A 15,131-nucleotide genomic window follows, 5' to 3' on the forward strand; every position below is an offset into this window, starting at 1 on the left:
GCATTTACTGAGGAACCTGAAACATACAGGAGCGAGTTAGATCCAGCTCCATCAGACTGGGACACTCAGGAGAAAAATATCATGCCTGAAGAGCACATGGCTTTTACTGAGGAACCTGAAACATACAGGAGCGAGTTAGATCCAGCTCCATCAGACTGGGACACTCAGGAGAAAAATATCATGCGTGAAAGGCACATGGCATTTTCTGAGGAGCCTGAAACATACAGGAGCGAGTTAGATCCAGCTCCATCAGACTGGGAACCTCAGGAGAAAGAGCCCATGTCTAAAGGCAGCCTGAGGGAAAAATTTGAGGATCTGAAAGAAGAAATGAAAGAACAGCGTTTCCAATGCACTGTCATCATCTGCATTGCTGTCATCATCTTCCTGTTCTTATTTACCGCAGTGGTCCTGGCCGCTACCTGTTTCAACAATTATTTGAAAATCAAATTATTGACCAGACTGGGAATTACAACTTCCAGGCAAGGTCTAAATGATGTTGATATAGAAGCTGGCAATGCTACCAACCCGGGTCACTGAACTGAAATGTATATCTGTTCAGCACAAACATCTGGATTTGACACCATGCTCTTAAGAAACATCTGAAAAGTCGGCTCTTTTCCTCCAATCTCCGTCTGAACCCTATTGCTACCCCTACACACTGCTTACGGTCAGTGCTTAACCATCAGCCTCAAAAATCTGGGGATTAGGTTTACTGGCGACATCCCATGTAAAAAAAAACGACACTGGACAGCCACCTCACGGGTGTGTTGGAAGAGCTGCTAAGCTGGTAAGTATTTTTAAAATGTTAACAGTTACATCCAACGCATTGATAACTTAATAACTTGAAAATTTAAACCTGAGCAACGCCAGGTACTTCAGCTAGTAAATGTATATAATGGGCGGTATTCAATTCTTTTCACCCCTTTCCACACCCGTTCTGTTTCTGCCCTCAGGGGCGTGTTATCATTATTTCAGCTTGCTACCCCCGGAGTAGGGAGGCACCCAGCCCTTTACACAGCTAAACCTGATCACTATGGGTGCAATATGCGCAATAACGGAGATCATTTTAAAAAGGAAATTGGGCGTGATATGACATTTGAATCTCACCCAATGTGTCAGTATTAGGGACTGTAGGCAGTAACCATTATATGCTATGTTGTATTTGTGCAGATGGAGACATAGAAACATATACACCTACAGTTGAAAAGAGAGCATTATTTATGGGTGGTCAGGGGCAGGTGCAGATAACGGCAATAAAGAAACCTTGCAGCACCTTATAAATATATAATAATAATGATAATAATAATAATAACAGATGATAATGGTCGCTGGTAATAGCGTGCCGCTTGTGATTAGCTGTGTGTGAATACCCCACTGTCACTGATGGTGCTTTTGTGTTCTAAACAATTTAATTTATTTGTTTGGTGTATGGGATACAGGCAGTTATGTCTGCTGTACTGTAGAGGTTTTTGAAGTTTAATTAATGACAAATAGCGAATACGTTAGTTAGACACAGAGGTGTAGCTAGGCTCCATGGTGCCTGGAGCAAGATTATGTCTTGGTGCCCCCCTACCCAGTACTATGTGACCTTATGACATCATAAAGCAGTGATGTCAAAATAGGCCTAACAGCAAGCAGGAATGTCATAAAAGGGCCCAACAGCAAGGATTCTTTCATTTCTCTGCATAGAGAGCGATAATGATGATCGGATTTATTTTCCTCCTGCTAGTTTTAGCAGGAACACTTATGAAAATCTCAGATGGACGGGAAACATCAGTTAGTCCACTGAGTGACGAGGCTGAAAGGCGTATAGAAGACATCTTGAACCTGACCGACAGGGGGAAAGCTACCAAGAAGACTAACATGGAGATGAGAGAATTATTTCCAGCGCAAACTCACAGAAACATACTGGAGAAAGAGGTAATGCCTGAAAGCCGCATGCCTGACACTGAGGAGCCCGACATAGACGTGGTAAAGTCAGATTCAGCTACTTCACAATTGGACAATTGGAAGTCAGATCTTTTGCCTAGGATGGGCATGGCTGGTACTTCGGAGTACAACACAGATATGATTGAGTCAGATGCAGTTCCGTCAGACTGGGACACTCAGGAGAAAAATATCATGCCTGAAGAGCACATGGCATTTACTGAGGAACCTGAAACATACAGGAGCGAGTTAGATCCAGCTCCATCAGACTGGGACACTCAGGAGAAAAATATCATGCCTGAAGAGCACATGGCTTTTACTGAGGAACCTGAAACATACAGGAGCGAGTTAGATCCAGCTCCATCAGACTGGGACACTCAGGAGAAAAATATCATGCGTGAAAGGCACATGGCATTTACTGAGGAGCCTGAAACATACAGGAGCGAGTTAGATCCAGCTCCATCAGACTGGGAACCTCAGGAGAAAGAGCCCATGTCTAAAGGCAGCCTGAGGGAAAAATTTGAGGATCTAAAAGAAGAAATGAAAGAACAGCGTTTCCAATGCACTGTCATCATCTGCATTGCTGTCATCATCTTCCTGTTCTTATTTACCGCAGTGGTCCTGGCCGCTACCTGTTTCAACAATTATTTGAAAATCAAATTATTGACCAGACTGGGAATTACAACTTCCAGGCAAGGTCTAAATGATGTTGATATAGAAGCTGGCAATGCTACCAACCCGGGTCACTGAACTGAAATGTATATCTGTTCAGCACAAACATCTGGATTTGACACCATGCTCTTAAGAAACATCTGAAAAGTCGGCTCTTTTCCTCCAATCTCCGTCTGAACCCTATTGCTACCCCTACACACTGCTTACGGTCAGTGCTTAACCATCAGCCTCAAAAATCTGGGGATTAGGTTTACTGGCGACACCCCATGTAAAAAAAAAACGACACTGGGCAGCCACCTCACGGGTGTGTTGGAAGAGCTGCTAAGCTGGTAAGTATTTTTAAAATGTTAACAGTTACATCCAACGCATTGATAACTTAATAACTTGAAAATTTAAACCTGAGCAACGCCAGGTACTTCAGCTAGTAAATGTATATAATGGGCGGTATTCAATTCTTTTCACCCCTTTCCACACCCGTTCTGTTTCTGCCCTCAGGGGCGTGTTATCATTATTTCAGCTTGCTACCCCCGGAGTAGGGAGGCACCCAGCCCTTTACACAGCTAAACCTGATCACTATGGGTGCAATATGCGCAATAACGGAGATCATTTTAAAAAGGAAATTGGGCGTGATATGACATTTGAATCTCACCCAATGTGTCAGTATTAGGGACTGTAGGCAGTAACCATTATATGCTATGTTGTATTTGTGCAGATGGAGACATAGAAACATATACACCTACAGTTGAAAAGAGAGCATTATTTCTCTGACGTCCTAGTGGATGCTGGGACTCCGTCAGGACCATGGGGATTAGCGGCTCCGCAGAAGACAGGGCACAAAAATAAAGCTTTAGGATCAGGTGGTGTGCACTGGCTCCTCCCCCTATGACCCTCCTCCAAGCCTCAGTTAGGTTTTTGTGCCCGTCCGAGCAGGGTGCAATCTAGGTGGCTCTCCTAAAGAGCTGCTTAGAAAAAGTTTTTAGGTTTTTTATTTTACAGTGAGTCCTGCTGGCAACAGGTTCACTGCAACGAGGGACTTAGGGGAGAAGAAGTGAACTCACCTGCGTGCAGGATGGATTGGCTTCTTAGGCTACTGGACACCATTAGCTCCAGAGGGATCGAACACAGGCCCAGCCATGGAGTCCGGTCCCGGAGCCGCGCCGCCGACCCCCTTGCAGATGCCGAAAAGTGAAGAGGTCCAGAAACCGGCGGCAGAAGACTTTTCAGTCTTCATGAGGTAGCGCACAGCACTGCAGCTGTGCGCCATTGTTGTCACACACTTCACACCAGCGGTCACGGAGGGTGCAGGGCGCTGCGGGGGGCGCCCTGGGCAGCAATGAGAATACCTTGTTCTGGCTAAAAAATACATCACATATAGCCCCTGGGGCTATATGGATGTATTTAACCCCTGCCAGGTCTCACAAACACCGGAGAAGAGCCTGCCGAAATAGGGGGCGGGGCCTATCTCCTCAGCACACAGCGCCATTTTCCTGCTCAGCTCCGCTGCGAGGAAGGCTCCCAGGACTCTCCCCTGCACTGCACTACAGAAACAGGGTAAAACAGAGAGGGGGGGGCACTTTTTTGGCGTTTTTTGATATATTAAGCTGCTATAAGGGAGACAACACTTCTATAGGGTTGTTCCTATATATTTTTAGCGCTTGGGTGTGTGCTGGCAAACTCTCCCTCTGTCTCCCCAAAGGGCTAGTGGGGTCCTGTCTTCGATAAGAGCATTCCCTGTGTGTCTGCTGTGTGTCGGTACGTGTGTGTCGACATGTATGAGGACGATGTTGGTGTGGAGGCGGAGCAATTGCCGGTAATGGTGATGTCACCCCCTAGGGAGTCGACACCGGAATGGATGGCTTTGTTTATGGAATTACGTGATAATGTCAGCACATTACAAAAATCAGTTGACGACATGAGACGGCCGGCAAACCAGTTAGTACCTGTACAGGCGTCTCAGACACCGTCAGGGGCTGTAAAACGCCCTTTACCTCAGTCGGTCGACACAGACCCAGACACGGACACCGAATCTAGTGTCGACGGTGAAGAAACAAACGTATTTTCCAGTAGGGCCACACGTTATATGATCACGGCAATGAAGGAGGCTTTGCATATCTCTGATACTGCATGTACCACAAAAAGGGGTATTATGTGGGGTCTGAAAAAACTACCTGTAGTTTTTCCTGAATCAGACGAATTGAATGAAGTGTGTGATGAAGCGTGGGTTAACCCCGATAGAAAACTGCTAATTTCAAAGAAGTTATTGGCATTATATCCTTTCCCGCCAGAGGTTAGGGCGCGCTGGGAAACACCCCCTAGGGTGGATAAGGCGCTCACACGCTTATCAAAACAAGTGGCGTTACCGTCTCCTGAAACGGCCGCCCTCAAGGATCCAGCGGATAGGAGGCTGGAAACTACCCTGAAAAGTATATACACTCATACTGGTGTTATACTGCGACCAGCCATCGCCTCTGCATGGATGTGCAGTGCTGGGGTGGTTTGGTCGGATTCCCTGACTGAAAATATTGATACCCTAGATAGGGACAGTATTTTATTGACTTTAGAGCAATTAAAGGATGCTTTTCTTTATATGCGAGATGCTCAGAGGGATATTTGCACTCTGGCATCGAGAGTAAGTGCGATGTCCATATCTGCCAGAAGAAGTTTATGGACGCGACAATGGTCAGGTGATGCGGATTCCAAACGGCATATGGAAGTATTGCCGTATAAGGGGGAGGAATTATTTGGGGTCGGTCTATCGGATTTGGTGGCCACGGCAACAGCCGGGAAATCCACCTTTTTACCTCAGGTCCCCTCCCAACAGAAAATGACACCGTCTTTTCAGCCGCAGTCCTTTCGTTCCTATAGGAACAAGCGGGCGAAAGGACAGTCATATTTGCCCCGAGGCAAAGGAAAGGGTAAGAGAGTGCACCAAGCAGCTTCTCCCCAGGAGCAGAAGCCCTCCCCGGCTTCTGCAAAGCCCTCAGCATGACGTTGGGGCTTTACAAGCGGACTCAGGGGCGGTGGGGGGTCGACTCAAGAATTTCAGAGCACAGTGGGCTCACTCACAGGTGGACCCCTGGATCCTGCAGATAGTATCTCAGGGTTACAGGTTGGAATTCGAGAAGTCTCCCCCTCGCCGGTTCCTAAAGTCTGCTCTGCCAACGTCTCCCTCAGACAGGGCGACGGTATTGGAAGCCATTCACAAGCTGTATTCTCAGCAGGTGATAGTCAAGGTACCCCTCCTACAACAGGGAAAGGGGTATTATTCCACACTATTTGTGGTACCGAAGCCGGACGGCTCGGTAAGACCTATTCTAAATCTGAAATCTTTGAACCTGTACATACAAACAGGTTCGTGGTGCAAAACTGTCATTATCAGTTTCAGACGCTGCCGTTTGGATTGTCCACGGCACCTCGGGTCTTTACCAAGGTAATGGCCGAAATGATGTTTCTTCTGCGAAGAAAAGGCGTATTAATTATCCCTTACTTGGACGATCTCCTGATAAGGGCAAGGTCCAGGGAACAGCTGGGGGACGTAGTAGCACTAACCCAAGTAGTGCTGCAACAGCACGGGTGGATTCTGAATTTTCCAAAATCTCAATTGACCCCGACGACACGTCTGCTGTTCCTGGGAATGATTCTGGACACGGTTCAGAAAAAGGTGTTTCTTCCGGAGGAGAAAGCCAGGGAGTTATCCGAACTTATCAGGAACCTCCTAAAACCAGGGAAAGTGTCTGTGCATCAATGCACAAGAGTCCTGGGAAAGATGGTGGCTTCTTACGAAGCGATTCCATTCGGCAGATTCCACGCACGAACTTTTCAGTGGGATCTGCTGGACAAATGGTCCGGATCGCATCTGCAGATGCATCAGCGGATAACCTTATCGCCACGGACAAGGGTGTCTCTTCTGTGGTGGTTGCAGAGTGCTCATCTGTTAGAGGGCCGCAGATTCGGCATACAGGACTGGGTCCTGGTGACCACGGATGCCAGTCTGAGAGGCTGGGGAGCGGTCACACAGGGAAGAAACTTCCAGGGAGTATGGTCAAGCCTGGAGATGTCTCTTCACATAAATATACTGGAGCTAAGAGCGATTTACAATGCTCTAAGCCTGGCAAAACCCCTGCTTCAGGGTCAGCCGGTGTTGATCCAGTCGGACAACATCACGGCAGTCGCCCACGTAAACAGACAGGGCGGCACAAGAAGCAGGAGAGCAATGGCAGAAGCTGCAAGGATTCTTCGCTGGGCGGAAGATCATGTGATAGCACTGTCAGCAGTGTTCATTCCGGGAGTGGACAACTGGGAAGCAGACTTCCTCAGCAGACACGATCTACACCCGGGAGAGTGGGGACTTCATCCAGAAGTCTTCCACATGATTGTGAACCGTTGGGAAAAACCAAAGGTGGATATGATGGCGTCTCGCCTCAACAAAAAACTGGACAGGTATTGCGCCAGGTCAAGAGACCCTCAGGCAATAGCTGTGGACGCTCTGGTAACACCGTGGGTGTTCCAGTCAGTGTATGTGTTTCCTCCTCTGCCTCTCATACCAAAAGTACTGAGAATTATACGGCAAAGGGGAGTAAGAACGATACTCGTGGCTCCGGATTGGCCAAGAAGAACTTGGTACCCGGAACTTCAGGAGATGCTCACGGAAGATCCGTGGCCTCTACCTCTAAGACGGGACCTGCTTCAGCAGGGACCGTGTCTATTCCAAGACTTACCGCGGCTGCGTTTGACGGCATGGCGGTTGAACGCCGAATTCTAAGGGAAAAAGGCATTCCGGAAGAGGTCATTCCTACACTGGTAAAAGCCAGGAAGGAGGTGACTGCACAACATTATCACCGCATTTGGAGAAAATATGTTGCGTGGTGTGAGGCCAGGAAGGCCCCCACGGAGGAATTTCAATTGGGTCGATTCCTACATTTCCTGCAAACAGGATTGTCTATGGGCCTCAAATTGGGGTCCATTAAGGTTCAAATTTCGGCCCTGTCGATTTTCTTCCAGAAAGAATTGGCTTCAGTTCCTGAAGTCCAGACTTTTGTAAAAGGAGTACTACATATACAGCCCCCGGTTGTGCCCCCAGTGGCTCCGTGGGACCTTAATGTAGTTTTGGATTTTCTCAAATCCCATTGGTTTGAGCCACTCAAATCGGTGGATTTGAACTATCTTACATGGAAAGTAACCATGCTACTGGCCCTGGCTTCAGCCAGGAGAGTGTCAGAATTGGCGGCTTTATCGTATAAAAGCCCATATCTGATTTTCCATTCGGACAGGGCAGAACTGCGGACGCGTCCTCAGTTTCTGCCTAAGGTGGTGTCAGCGTTTCACCTGAACCAGCCTATTGTGGTGCCTGCGGCTACTAGCGATTTGGAGGATTCCAAGTTGCTGGATGTTGTCAGGGCATTGAAAATATATATTTCAAGGACGGCTGGAGTCAGAAAATCTGACTCGCTGTTTATACTGTATGCACCCAACAAGCTGGGTGCTCCTGCTTCTAAGCAGACGATTGCTCGTTGGATTTGTAGCACAATTCAACTTGCACATTCTGTGGCAGGCCTGCCACAGCCTAAATCTGTCAAGGCCCATTCCACAAGGAAGGTGGGCTCATCCTGGGCGGCTGCCCGAGGGGTCTCGGCATTACAACTCTGCCGAGCAGCTACGTGGTCAGGGGAGAACACGTTTGTAAAATTCTACAAATTTGATACCCTGGCTAAAGAGGACCTGGAGTTCTCTCATTCGGTGCTGCAGAGTCATCCGCACTCTCCCGCCCGTTTGGGAGCTTTGGTATAATCCCCATGACCCTGACGGAGTCCCAGCATCCACTAGGACGTCAGAGAAAATAAGATTTTACTTACCGATAAATCTATTTCTCGTAGTCCGTAGTGGATGCTGGGCGCCCATCCCAAGTGCGGATTGTCTGCAATACTTGTACATAGTTATTGTTACAAAAAAATCGGGTTGTTATTGTTGTGAGCCGTCTGTTCAGAGGCTCCTACGTTTGTCATACTGTTAACTGGGTTCAGATCACAAAGTTGTACGGTGTGATTGGTGTGGCTGGTATGAGTCTTACCCGGGATTCAAAATCCTTCCTTATTGTGTACGCTCGTCCGGGCACAGTATCCTAACTGAGGCTTGGAGGAGGGTCATAGGGGGAGGAGCCAGTGCACACCACCTGATCCTAAAGCTTTATTTTTGTGCCCTGTCTTCTGCGGAGCCGCTAATCCCCATGGTCCTGACGGAGTCCCAGCATCCACTACGGACTACGAGAAATAGATTTATCGGTAAGTAAAATCTTATTTTATGGGTGGTCAGGGGCAGGTGCAGATAACGGCAATAAAGAAACCTTGCAGCACCTTATAAATATATAATAATAATGATAATAATAATAATAATAACAGATGATAATGGTCGCTGGTAATAGCGTGCCGCTTGTGATTAGCTGTGTGTGAATACCCCACTGTCACTGATGGTGCTTTTGTGTTCTAAACAATTTAATTTATTTGTTTGGTGTATGGGATACAGGCAGTTATGTCTGCTGTACTCTAGAGGTTTTTGAAGTTTAATTAATGACAAATAGCGAATACGTTAGTTAGACACAGAGGTGTAGCTAGGCTCCATGGTGCCTGGAGCAAGGTTATGTCTTGGTGTCCCCCTACCCAGTACTATGTGACCTTATGACATCATAAAGCAGTGATGTCAAAATAGGCCTAACAGCAAGCAGGAATGTCATAAAAGGGCCCAACAGCAAGGATTCTTTCATTTCTCTGCATAGAGAGCGATAATGATGATCGGATTTATTTTCCTCCTGCTAGTTTTAGCAGGAACACTTATGAAAATCTCAGATGGACGGGAAACATCAGTTAGTCCACTGAGTGACGAGGCTGAAAGGCGTATAGAAGACATCTTGAACCTGACCGACAGGGGGAAAGCTACCAAGAAGACTAACATGGAGATGAGAGAATTATTTCCAGCGCAAACTCACAGAAACATACTGGAGAAAGAGGTAATGACTGAAAGCCGCATGCCTGACACTGAGGAGCCCGACATAGACGTGGTAAAGTCAGATTCAGCTACTTCACAATTGGACAATTGGAAGTCAGATCTTTTGCCTAGGATGGGCATGGCTGGTACTTCGGAGTCCAACACAGATATGATTGAGTCAGATGCAGTTCCTTCAGACTGGGACACTCAGGAGAAAAATATCATGCCTGAAGAGCACATGGCATTTACTGAGGAACCTGAAACATACAGGAGCGAGTTAGATCCAGCTCCATCAGACTGGGACACTCAGGAGAAAAATATCATGCCTGAAGAGCACATGGCTTTTACTGAGGAACCTGAAACATACAGGAGCGAGTTAGATCCAGCTCCATCAGACTGGTACACTCAGGAGAAAAATATCATGCGTGAAAGGCACATGGCATTTACTGAGGAGCCTGAAACATACAGGAGCGAGTTAGATCCAGCTCCATCAGACTGGGAACCTCAGGAGAAAGAGCCCATGTCTAAAGGCAGCCTGAGGGAAAAATTTGAGGATCTGAAAGAAGAAATGAAAGAACAGCGTTTCCAATGCACTGTCATCATCTGCATTGCTGTCATCATCTTCCTGTTCTTATTTACCGCAGTGGTCCTGGCCGCTACCTGTTTCAACAATTATTTGAAAATCAAATTATTGACCAGACTGGGAATTACAACTTCCAGGCAAGGTCTAAATGATGTTGATATAGAAGCTGGCAATGCTACCAACCCGGGTCACTGAACTGAAATGTATATCTGTTCAGCACAAACATCTGGATTTGACACCATGCTCTTAAGAAACATCTGAAAAGTCGGCTCTTTTCCTCCAATCTCCGTCTGAACCCTATTGCTACCCCTACACACTGCTTACGGTCAGTGCTTAACCATCAGCCTCAAAAATCTGGGGATTAGGTTTACTGGCGACACCCCATGTAAAAAAAAAACGACACTGGGCAGCCACCTCACGGGTGTGTTGGAAGAGCTGCTAAGCTGGTAAGTATTTTTAAAATGTTAACAGTTACATCCAACGCATTGATAACTTAATAACTTGAAAATTTAATCCTGAGCAACGCCAGGTACTTCAGCTAGTAAATGTATATAATGAGCGGTATTCAATTCTTTTCACCTCTTTCCACACCCGTTCTGTTTCTGCCCTCAGGGGCGTGTTATCATTATTTCAGCTTGCTGCCCCCGGAGTAGGGAGGCACCCAGCCCTTTACACAGCTAAACCTGATCACTATGGGTGCAATATGCGCAATAACGGAGATCATTTTAAAAAGGAAATTGGGCGTGATATGACATTTGAATCTCACCCAATGTGTCAGTATTAGGGACTGTAGGCAGTAACCATTATATGCTATGTTGTATTTGTGCAGATGGAGACATAGAAACATATACACCTACAGTTGAAAAGAGAGCATTATTTATGGGTGGTCAGGGGCAGGTGCAGATAACGGCAATAAAGAAACCTTGCAGCACCTTATAAATATATAATAATAATGATAATAATAATAATAACAGATGATAATGGTCGCTGGTAATAGCGTGCCGCTTGTGATTAGCTGTGTGTGAATACCCCACTGTCACTGATGGTGCTTTTGTGTTCTAAACAATTTAATTTATTTGTTTGGTGTATGGGATACAGGCAGTTATGTCTGCTGTACTCTAGAGGTTTTTGAAGTTTAATTAATGACAAATAGCGAATACGTTAGTTAGACACAGAGGTGTAGCTAGGCTCCATGGTGCCTGGAGCAAGGTTATGTCTTGGTGCCCCCCTACCCAGTACTATGTGACCTTATGACATCATAAAGCAGTGATGTCAAAATAGGCCTAACAGCAAGCAGGAATGTCATAAAAGGGCCCAACAGCAAGGATTCTTTCATTTCTCTGCATAGAGAGCGATAATGATGATCGGATTTATTTTCCTCCTGCTAGTTTTAGCAGGAACACTTATGAAAATCTCAGATGGACGGGAAACATCAGTTAGTCCACTGAGTGACGAGGCTGAAAGGCGTATAGAAGACATCTTGAACCTGACCGACAGGGGGAAAGCTACCAAGAAGACTAACATGGAGATGAGAGAATTATTTCCAGCGCAAACTCACAGAAACATACTGGAGAAAGAGGTAATGCCTGAAAGCCGCATGCCTGACACTGAGGAGCCCGACATAGACGTGGTAAAGTCAGATTCAGCTACTTCACAATTGGACAATTGGAAGTCAGATCTTTTGCCTAGGATGGGCATGGCTGGTACTTCGGAGTCCAACACAGATATGATTGAGTCAGATGCAGTTCCTTCAGACTGGGACACTCAGGAGAAAAATATCATGCCTGAAGAGCACATGGCATTTACTGAGGAACCTGAAACATACAGGAGCGAGTTAGATCCAGCTCCATCAGACTGGGACACTCAGGAGAAAAATATCATGCCTGAAGAGCACATGGCTTTTACTGAGGAACCTGAAACCTACAGGAGCGAGTTAGATCCAGCTCCATCAGACTGGGACACTCAGGAGAAAAATATCATGCGTGAAAGGCACATGGCATTTACTGAGGAGCCTGAAACATACAGGAGCGAGTTAGATCCAGCTCCATCAGACTGGGAACCTCAGGAGAAAGAGCCCATGTCTAAAGGCAGCCTGAGGGAAAAATTTGAGGATCTGAAAGAAGAAATGAAAGAACAGCGTTTCCAATGCACTGTCATCATCTGCATTGCTGTCATCATCTTCCTGTTCTTATTTACCGCAGTGGTCCTGGCCGCTACCTGTTTCAACAATTATTTGAAAATCAAATTATTGACCAGACTGGGAATTACAACTTCCAGGCAAGGTCTAAATGATGTTGATATAGAAGCTGGCAATGCTACCAACCCGGGTCACTGAACTGAAATGTATATCTGTTCAGCACAAACATCTGGATTTGACACCATGCTCTTAAGAAACATCTGAAAAGTCGGCTCTTTTCCTCCAATCTCCGTCTGAACCCTATTGCTACCCCTACACACTGCTTACGGTCAGTGCTTAACCATCAGCCTCAAAAATATGGGGATTAGGTTTACTGGCGACACCCCATGTAAAAAAAAAACGACACTGGGCAGCCACCTCACGGGTGTGTTGGAAGAGCTGCTAAGCTGGTAAGTATTTTTAAAATGTTAACAGTTACATCCAACGCATTGATAACTTAATAACTTGAAAATTTAAACCTGAGCAACGCCAGGTACTTCAGCTAGTAAATGTATATAATGGGCGGTATTCAATTCTTTTCACCCCTTTCCACACCCGTTCTGTTTCTGCCCTCAGGGGCGTGTTATCATTATTTCAGCTTGCTACCCCCGGAGTAGGGAGGCACCCAGCCCTTTACACAGCTAAACCTGATCACTATGGGTGCAATATGCGCAATAACGGAGATCATTTTAAAAAGGAAATTGGGCGTGATATGACATTTGAATCTCACCCAATGTGTCAGTATTAGGGACTGTAGGCAGTAACCATTATATGCTATGTTGTATTCGTGCAGATGGAGACATAGAAACATATACACCTACAGTTGAAAAGAGAGCATTATTTATGGGTGGTCAGGGGCAGGTGCAGATAACGGCAATAAAGAAACCTTGCAGCACCTTATAAATATATAATAATAATGATAATAATAACAGATGATAATGGTCACTGGTAATAGCGTGCCGCTTGTGATTAGCTGTGTGTGAATACCCCACTGTCACTGATGGTGCTTTCGTGTTCTAAACAATTTAATTTATTTGTTTGGTGTATGGGATACAGGCAGTTATGTCTGCTGTACTCTAGAGGTTTTTGAAGTTTAATTAATGACAAATAGCGAATACGTTAGTTAGACACAGAGGTGTAGCTAGGCTCCATGGTGCCTGGAGCAAGGTTATGTCTTGGTGCCCCCCTACCCAGTACTATGTGACCTTATGACATCATAAAGCAGTGATGTCAAAATAGGCCTAACAGCAAGCAGGAATGTCATAAAAGGGCCCAACAGCAAGGATTCTTTCATTTCTCTGCATAGAGAGCGATAATGATGATCGGATTTATTTTCCTCCTGCTAGTTTTAGCAGGAACACTTATGAAAATCTCAGATGGACGGGAAACATCAGTTAGTCCACTGAGTGACGAGGCTGAAAGGCGTATAGAAGACATCTTGAACCTGACCGACAGGGGGAAAGCTACCAAGAAGACTAACATGGAGATGAGAGAATTATTTCCAGCGCAAACTCACAGAAACATACTGGAGAAAGAGGTAATGCCTGAAAGCCGCATGCCTGACACTGAGGAGCCCGACATAGACGTGGTAAAGTCAGATTCAGCTACTTCACAATTGGACAATTGGAAGTCAGATCTTTTGCCTAGGATGGGCATGGCTGGTACTTCGGAGTCCAACACAGATATGATTGAGTCAGATGCAGTTCCTTCAGACTGGGACACTCAGGAGAAAAATATCATGCCTGAAGAGCACATGGCTTTTACTGAGGAACCTGAAACATACAGGAGCGAGTTAGATCCAGCTCCATCAGACTGGGACACTCAGGAGAAAAATATCATGCCTGAAGAGCACATGGCTTTTACTGAGGAACCTGAAACATACAGGAGCGAGTTAGATCCAGCTCCATCAGACTGGGACACTCAGTAGAAAAATATCATGCGTGAAAGGCACATGGCATTTACTGAGGAGCCTGAAACATACAGGAGCGAGTTAGATCCAGCTCCATCAGACTGAGAACCTCAGGAGAAAGAGCCCATGTCTAAAGGCAGCCTGAGGGAAAAATTTGAGGATCTGAAAGAAGAAATGAAAGAACAGCATTTCCAATGCACTGTCATCATCTGCATTGCTGTCATCATCTTCCTGTTCTTATTTACCGCAGTGGTCCTGGCCGCTACCTGTTTCAACAATTATTTGAAAATCAAATTATTGACCAGACTGGGAATTACAACTTCCAGGCAAGGTCTAAATGATGTTGATATAGAAGCTGGCAATGCTACCAACCCGGGTCACTGAACTGAAATGTATATCTGTTCAGCACAAACATCTGGATTTGACACCATGCTCTTAAGAAACATCTGAAAAGTCGGCTCTTTTCCTCCAATCTCCGTCTGAACCCTATTGCTACCCCTACACACTGCTTACGGTCAGTGCTTAACCATCAGCCTCAAAAATCTGGGGATTAGGTTTACTGGCGACACCCCATGTAAAAAAAAAACGACACTGGGCAGCCACCTCACGGGTGTGTTGGAAGAGCTGCTAAGCTGGTAAGTATTTTTAAAATGTTAACAGTTACATCCAACGCATTGATAACTTAATAACTTGAAAATTTAAACCTGAGCAACGCCAGGTACTTCAGCTAGTAAATGTATATAATGGGCGGTATTCAATTCTTTTCACCCCTTTCCACACCCGTTCTGTTTCTGCCCTCAGGGGCGTGTTATCATTATTTCAGCTTGCTACCCCCGGAGTAGGGAGGCACCCAGCCCTTTACACAGCTAAACCTGATCACTATGGGT

Source organism: Pseudophryne corroboree, chromosome 8 (assembly GCF_028390025.1).
Source record: "Pseudophryne corroboree isolate aPseCor3 chromosome 8, aPseCor3.hap2, whole genome shotgun sequence".
Classification (NCBI taxonomy): domain Eukaryota; kingdom Metazoa; phylum Chordata; class Amphibia; order Anura; family Myobatrachidae; genus Pseudophryne; species Pseudophryne corroboree.